This window comes from Pteropus alecto, unplaced genomic scaffold (assembly GCF_000325575.1).
Source record: "Pteropus alecto unplaced genomic scaffold, ASM32557v1 scaffold57, whole genome shotgun sequence".
Classification (NCBI taxonomy): domain Eukaryota; kingdom Metazoa; phylum Chordata; class Mammalia; order Chiroptera; family Pteropodidae; genus Pteropus; species Pteropus alecto.
The window spans coordinates 12,715,302-12,723,069 of NW_006442508.1; the positions used below are offsets into that span (position 1 = coordinate 12,715,302).

The 7,768-nt window shown below is 31.9% G+C and overlaps 1 pseudogene; it reads left to right on the plus strand.

Annotated features, from left to right (window-relative positions):
- The first annotated feature begins 5,565 nt into the window (after positions 1-5,565).
- On the plus strand, positions 5,566-5,684 carry LOC112471583 (annotated as a pseudogene).
- The last annotated feature ends 2,084 nt before the right edge of the window (positions 5,685-7,768 follow it).

Below are 7,768 nucleotides of genomic sequence, written 5' to 3' on the forward strand. Positions count from 1 at the left end.
TAGACTGAAAAACTAAACACATCCAAGGGATAAACCTCAGAGCATTTCAACATTAATGAAATGAGGTCAAAGAAATAAGGAAGAACCAGGAGCGACCAGAGAGGAAACAATAAAGTCAAAAATGTGTCATATCATGGAAGTGAAGTAAATAAATGATTTTATGGATAAAGTGATCAGTTTTGTTTAATGCTGCTGAAAATTTAAATAAAATGTCAACTGAAATTTAACTCTGGGATTTAGCCAAGTAGAGGTCATTGCAACCTTTAATAAAAAAAATCTCTTTGAAGTAGAAAAGTTAGGGTGAAAGCCTTAAAGGAATAGGTTCAATACAGCATGAGAGGAGAAAAATTGCAGAGAATCAAGATAATTCTTTTTTCTATGAAGGAGAGAAAGAGAAAACAGGGATAGTAAATACACAAGAAATTCAGGGACACACACACACAAAGAGCAAATCAATAACTGTTACTGAAGTTTTACTATGTCTCAGGGACTATACTTAATACTAGCAAAACAGCTATGAGCAAAATATAAATATAGGACTGACTTAGTGTCTGTCTAGTTGGTAACCCTACATATTTTTATCAGCATTTTGTCCCCAAATGTGGGAGTTTGTTTTTATCTTCATAAACCCACCACCTTAACCTCTTTGCTCTTTGTCTATTATCTTTCTATATATTCCGAAGTATAGTCCTTATCCTACCTCTTATCCTACTTTTTAAAATTTAAATACAACTTCTCTCTACTACTACTTCAGAATTCCCAGATACAGAGAATGATTTCTGGCACTTTTGAGTATTTATTTTATAGATTGCTTTCTTCCAATTGATGCAGAATTGGTAGGCAATGTTTTGTAAAAGGTCATGCTACTGGCTTTCTGGACCAGGATAAGCAGCTGGAGGAGATAGGGAGTAGATGATTCAGGAAAGTAAGAAAATCCTCAAATGAAGATCTGCAAAGGTTCCAGAATTTCCTCTAATTTAGATTCAGCCATCAGCTCAGCTTTATCATGGATTTTCTTCTTAAATTTCAGTGGGATTCACTTTATCTCTCCTTACAAAACAATGATAATAGTAATAAAATTAACAAAACGCAAAAGATTTCTTTGAACTAGCCTAAAATCTATTCTTTGAATCGAACCAACTAAAGCTGACAATGCTTTTGTATTTGACTTGATCTCCTCACTATTTTATCTGCAGGCACACCTATTCTATTGTTTCTACCATATATCGTTAGGTTTCTGGCAATAAATATTACAGATACACATCTTTTATTTTTAATCATTAGACAATTCATTATAGAATTATAAATTCATAGATTTTCACCCTTCAGAACCTACAGACATTTACATTTGAAAAAAGCATAAAAGGTACACATAACTGCAGCTTCAAGTGAGTAAAACTTATTTATGGCACATCACAGTACTGTAGCTTGGCCTGTTGACACTCAATGTTGATTAGAAATTCATCAGTACTAGACTACCTTCCCTTCTTTGCTTCTTCCTTTTGTTCTGATCTATTGACTTTAGGCCAAGGAGACATTTTCTACATAAAACCTTTTTAATTAGCTCTTCACCTTCCTGATAGTTTCAGAATAATTCATATAAAATACAAACTTCAGATTATAGTTCATTTTCTAAAATATTTCGTGAAAATCAAGAGCTATCCAACAGTGCTATTCTCCTAAGAAAAGTTTTAGCATCCCTCTTTTTTTTTTTTAGTGAAGATCATAGGCAAAAATGTTTTTTTATTTTATTATATCTGAGACATTTAAAATAATTCTGGCAACTTCAAAACTTTAATCTTTTTAGTAAAAATAAAACCAATTTTTTGAGTGCTCACTGTGTGCTAGACATTAAGCTAGTCACATAAAACTTATTACTTTATTTAATTCTATGAACAACTACATTTGGTTGGTAACATTCTAATGCTCATTTTATAGATAAGAACACTGAAGACATACATAGCTAAAAGACTTATCCAAAGCCACAGAGTTAGCAAATATTAGAGTCTAAATGTCGAAATGGTCATATTCCAGAGCATGAGTTTTAACCTTTGATGATATTGTATAATTTGCTGTTATGAATATATATTCTTATGTACTTATATAAATAGAAGTCATAGACATTAAATTTATCAGCTTATAATTGATTAAAATGAGTTTAATGTCAATAGATATGTGCGTATATTTTATAAGTGAAGAAATGAAATAAATTCTACCGGGTTTTTTTTTTTTTTTTCATCAGCTTGTGTGTAGGAAATTGTGTAGTTTGGGAAGGAAGGGAAAGATGTCAGTTTAAAGGGAGGAGGCCTGTGGGTCTCTTAAATTTTCTTTTACCTTTATGGTTTTTTTCCTGAGCTATATGGAACATCTGAGATTCCTAGAATAGGATTTATCTCAATGTTTAATTGTTGGAACCACTGCGTTTTTACAATATTGAAAGTCAGTAGGAGGGCAACTAGCCAGTTGACAAACAGGTTTACCAAAAGCTAGTTTACTTTTCTATATCTTACATTTAAATTTCTTACATACAACTAGGAAGAGGTAGAGTAGCAATTTATCCCCAGGACATTTGACTGCAGAGTCTAGGCACCATTGTGATGATGCCTCTTTCTTAAGATGCTGTTCCTCTCCTCTCATTCTTATCCAAAGCAGTAAGAGCAATCAATCAACAGATTCTTTGTCATTCAATTACCATTGTCCCCATTACATTTTTGTTGTGCTTTGTTTTTTTTTAAGATCACAAAAAGATATTAGTCAAAATCTTCTCATTTTCAGTTTTTTTGAAAAAGAAAATGTAGATAATCTATATTTTCCAAGGTTGCTGGAAAGCTTTATCATAATAATATATGTAAAATACTTTATATAGTGCTGTCTCTAGGTAGGTGTGTGATAATAGCATCAATATTTATACATCTGTGTTCTAAACATCAGTGTTTAGATGAATAATTATTTGGAAAGAAATAATCTTTCTAATTTGAGGAATTAAATAATAAGTATATTAATCACATGAGCATATTGCAATGATTAAACTATTAAACAAGCATTTGTAGTAAAAAATGTCTTGAGATACAAAATAAGCCCTGATTTTTAATAATATATTTATCTAGTTCTTTTTAAAAATGGCTTAAGATTGCTTCTAACACTGTGTTATTCATTATAAATCACATAATATAAATGTTTGGAAGTTGGAACTTAAGTAGCAATTATATCTCTTATTCAGTTATGGCTTTCAATCTGTAACAGACAGCAAGTTAAGAAAAGTTTAAATTTATGTCACCAGCATTGGGAATCTTGGTACAGCCTGAATGAAAGTATTTTAGGGTACTAGGGTTGTGAACAAAGAGCATCTAATCATTAACACAGGATTAAGATATTTTTCAAGGGACAAAATTTCTTTTGCTTGGAAGAATTCAGAGAGCTATCATAAAGTAGTGGTTAAAAGCCTGGACTCTGTAGTCAGATGTCCTGGGGATAAATTGCTACTCTATCTCTTCCTAGTTGTTTGCTCTTGAGTGTGTTAGTTCACTATTTTCAATCTCAATGTGATGATAAACAGAGCTAGTTCATAGAGATGAGCCACAACAAACAGTACAGCATTTCACAGAGTTCATGGCACTTAGTAAGTCGTCCATAATTTTTTTTATTATGATGATGATTATCATGATTCACAAGATCTTATCTCAGAAAAGGTCTGGACACAGTCCACTTAATTACAATGGAATAGAGCAGACTTATAACTTGTTAGGACTTGAATCTAGGCTGTTGAAACTAAGAGATGTCTGACCCAGAGGAGTATCAAGTGGAGATGCATAGTGGAAGTCTAATTCAGCTGGTATATCATAATTTTCAGTGAGGCAAGAAACTATACCACAACAAGTTCAAACAATCAAGCAGTTTGAAGGGAACGGTATTGGTTTAACCTGACATTGCAAAATTATTAATTGATTGATAGAAAATCATAATAAAGAATGGAAAAGCAACTTGTTATAAAGCCAGGTAGAGAATTAGACAACATTAAAGATATATAAGTAGTAATAGTCTGAGCAACAATATGAGATTTTACCCAAGAATTTACATACCTTGGTTAAGACTGTAAAACTTAGAAGCCTTTGTTTTGTTGAGTTCCCCTAGGATCAGACCCACAGAGAAGTAAACAAGGGTAAATAATTTATTTGGAAGAGGCAGTAAACATGAGTAGAGAAATACAGAAGTTAAAAAAAAAAAGAAAGAAAGAAAGAAAGAAATGAAGGTAGCTAATAGAGTATGCTATTAAGCCTGCTATACTGCAAGCAACTGGGATTTAGTCCACCTTCTTCAAGAGATAAAGGGATCAGAGGATTTAAATGCCAAATATTACATGTTACTTGTTGAACACTGATGGTAAAAATCAGAGAACAATCTATCTTGTCTTCAGAGGAAACTCTAAGACAAAAAATTGTAGACACTACCAGTTGAAAGGTGATCAGCCTGTGGGACACACAATAAAGGATCATAGCCTCAAGGAAATCATCTCTCAGGTTCATCACCACACACCTAATCTCTTTTTAAACACAAACCCAATGTTCACATAGTCTTCTACTTTTCTTATTCTGCACCACACTTCATTACATTATCTGAAGTCCCTTGGCAAAACTGCATTTTCTACATGTTTTTAATCTTTTTATCTGAAAACTGTGGGGCCAGATAATTTTTGATATACAATATTTTTTTAATTTTTAGAAAAGTAATACTGTTAATATTCTGTATATTTAATAACACTCCAAAGAGGCTTGGGGCAGCAATTTGTAAACAAACATTTTAATGTTTCTGGTCTCACATGAATGGATATTTACATTAGGAGGTATAAGTAAAAACAATAAAGAGCCTCACATAAATTCAGGTCAGGATTGTGCTTAGCCTGGATGTAATTGGGCTGGACTCACTGTGGAAATAATTCTGGAAGAAGACCTCAGCCCTTGAAATGTTTACTTACTTATAGGTCAGAAAATGCAGGCGGGCAGGAAACATCTAGGTGATCATGAAGCAATGGAAATGGAAGTAAAGGAAGTAGCCTCTCTAGGGAAGGGGAGAGGAGGCTCTGGAACTTGAATCGGGTGCTACTAGTTGGTTCTCTTGTTAACTCATACCTGCTAAAATGAGATTTCAGGGATATTCAAATTAGTTTTCATCAGATGCCAACCTAGGAAATTTTTTTGGATTTCAAAGCAGAGTTTTGGGAATTGGGGATTGTGGATAAGTGGTGACCAGACACTGGAGCTGTATATCAAACCAGCTTTTCCATTGCATAAAAAAATCTACAACTTAAGTTCTCTCTCAGAGTATAGAATAATTCTGGGATCACTAAGATACAATCTTGATAACTGTATATCTCAACATTTTTTTTATTTTTTTATTATTGTCTCCTTCTCCTACTAGGCTTTTAGACATGTTTTTCCCTAATTGCCCACCACCATAACATTTAATATCAAAGATATACTGTATATCTCTTGATGTACCGTGACACTTTGAAGTACCACACATCATTATACTAGTTAACATATTTTGCCTCTCAAGAAACAACTTTTGGTCTACGGCCATGCTACCCTGAACAAGCCCGATCTCATCTGATCCTGGAAGCTAACCAGGGTCGAGTCTGATTAATACTTGGATGGGAGACCACCTAGGAAGACCAGGTGCTATAGGCGTAAAAAATAAAGAAAAAAATAAAATTAAAAAAAATAAAGGATTGTAAGCTGACTAGATCCTTGCAATCTGTGAGGTCAACCAAGGGTTGCCTCGTCCCTACCCCCTCTCCCAAAAAAAACCAATTTTTGTCACCTTGGAGACTATATCACTCACACTGAAAATGCATGCTCATGTTAGAGGATACAAATAGGTACCAATGTGACAATGTGAAAACAAATTTACTTAAAGGCATTTAATATATTTTTGAAGCTATCTTAAAATTGAGGCTATTTTAAAATATTAAATTCTTTGAGAATATTTGTCTGAGTCTGTACTCCTCAATAGTGTCATTTTATCTAGTAAATGTTTTGTTTTAGATCTCTCTTTAAAGAATCTTTTAATACTCAATACAAATTGGAGGTTGTGTATATAATGAATAGTCACAAACATACGTTTTTAAATTGCACAGATCTGTTGAAAGGAAACTGTACATGAAATTAATGCAAACACCTTTGGGAGGCATTAAGTATTTTAGAACTTTATTTTAGATTTTACATATTGAAAATTTCTACCACAACAAATATTTTGAAAAGTTTGATGTTAAAATGAGAAAGACTGAATAAAAATAAGATTTTTATTCAGAAAGCGTATAGATCTTTAAGGTAAAAATAAGCTAGAAAATAAAGTAAAATCACAAAATCTGGAACCAAGATTTGCCAGGAGCTGAAACGTTATGAAAAAAATTGCCAAATTTGACATTAGAAGACATGACTCAAGGTATGACTGGGCCAGCTTGTTACTTATTATCTTCTTCAATTTCTCTTTCTTTTGTTCATAAAATTGGAATTATAATTACTACAAAGTATATTGATGGGACTGAAATGAAGTAATCTATGTTAAGTTGTTTTATAAATTATAAAGTATAAAAATACAAATATTCATTGAATTACATCGAGAATTAATAATTGGAGTTATGTCTAGTGTAATTTGAAATAAAGAACAAATTCTTAGAGGCTAAAGTGACATGCATAAGCTTTCTTAATCCTGTCTATGCCAAACTCTCCTGGTTTCATTTTTTATGCTTCTACATAATGGCTTATCCATTTTTATGAGTTAACTGCCAAATGTGTAAATTTCTGTGTTTTTATTAATAGAATTTTTTTGACTGAAGAAATTTTAGGGAGAATTGAGGCTATCTTAAAATATTAAATTCTTTGAAAATATTTCTGCCTGAGTTTGCATTCCTCGGTAGTATCAAGTTTTAGAGAAAATAACTTGTCAACATATGTACCATTTTCTGGATTCAGCCATATTTAATGCAATTCTTCTCACTGAGGATATTTAGAACTTTTTCCACTATTCTAAAATCTTAAATTGAAAAAACAAATTGATTCTTTACATCAGAGTAGTGTATGGGATGTGTGCTCTCTTTCTTTTTAACTATTATAACATTCCTCTATCATAGCACTTGTCTTATTTTATCATAATGGTTTGTTTACTTTCCTGTCTCTCATTAGACAGAGAGCTGCTAAGAAAACATCGTTTTCCTTCCAGCCTGCAGCACAGTGCTTGTTAATACATTCAGCATTCCTTGAATAACATTACACTGTGTACCTTGTTGGCTCACATCTTACATGGCATTCTGTTATAGTAATATGTACATGTTTTTATTCCACAAGTGTATTGCAAATTCCTTAAAATATGGAGCTATAACATTCTCTTATTGTCTCGAATGTAAACTATGGACTTTGGGTGATTAAGATGTTAATATGAATTTATTATTTGTAACAAATGTACCACTCTGGTGGAAGATATTGATAATGTAAGAGCTATGTGTATGTGAAGTCAAGAAGTATATAGAAAATATCTATACCTTCTTATTAATTTTTCTCTGAACTTAAAACTGTTATAAAAAAAGTAAAGTCTTTAAAAAAAAAAAAGACCAGTTTTTATTTATTTTTTTCCATCTTGTTATAAAATACATATTTTATTGCCATAGATCATATATAGCCATGATTAGTTTGAAATATGCTGGTAGTTTTTACATATTATATTGGTAAATCTATAATATTTTAGATGATCAATTTTGGGATTTTATTTAAAA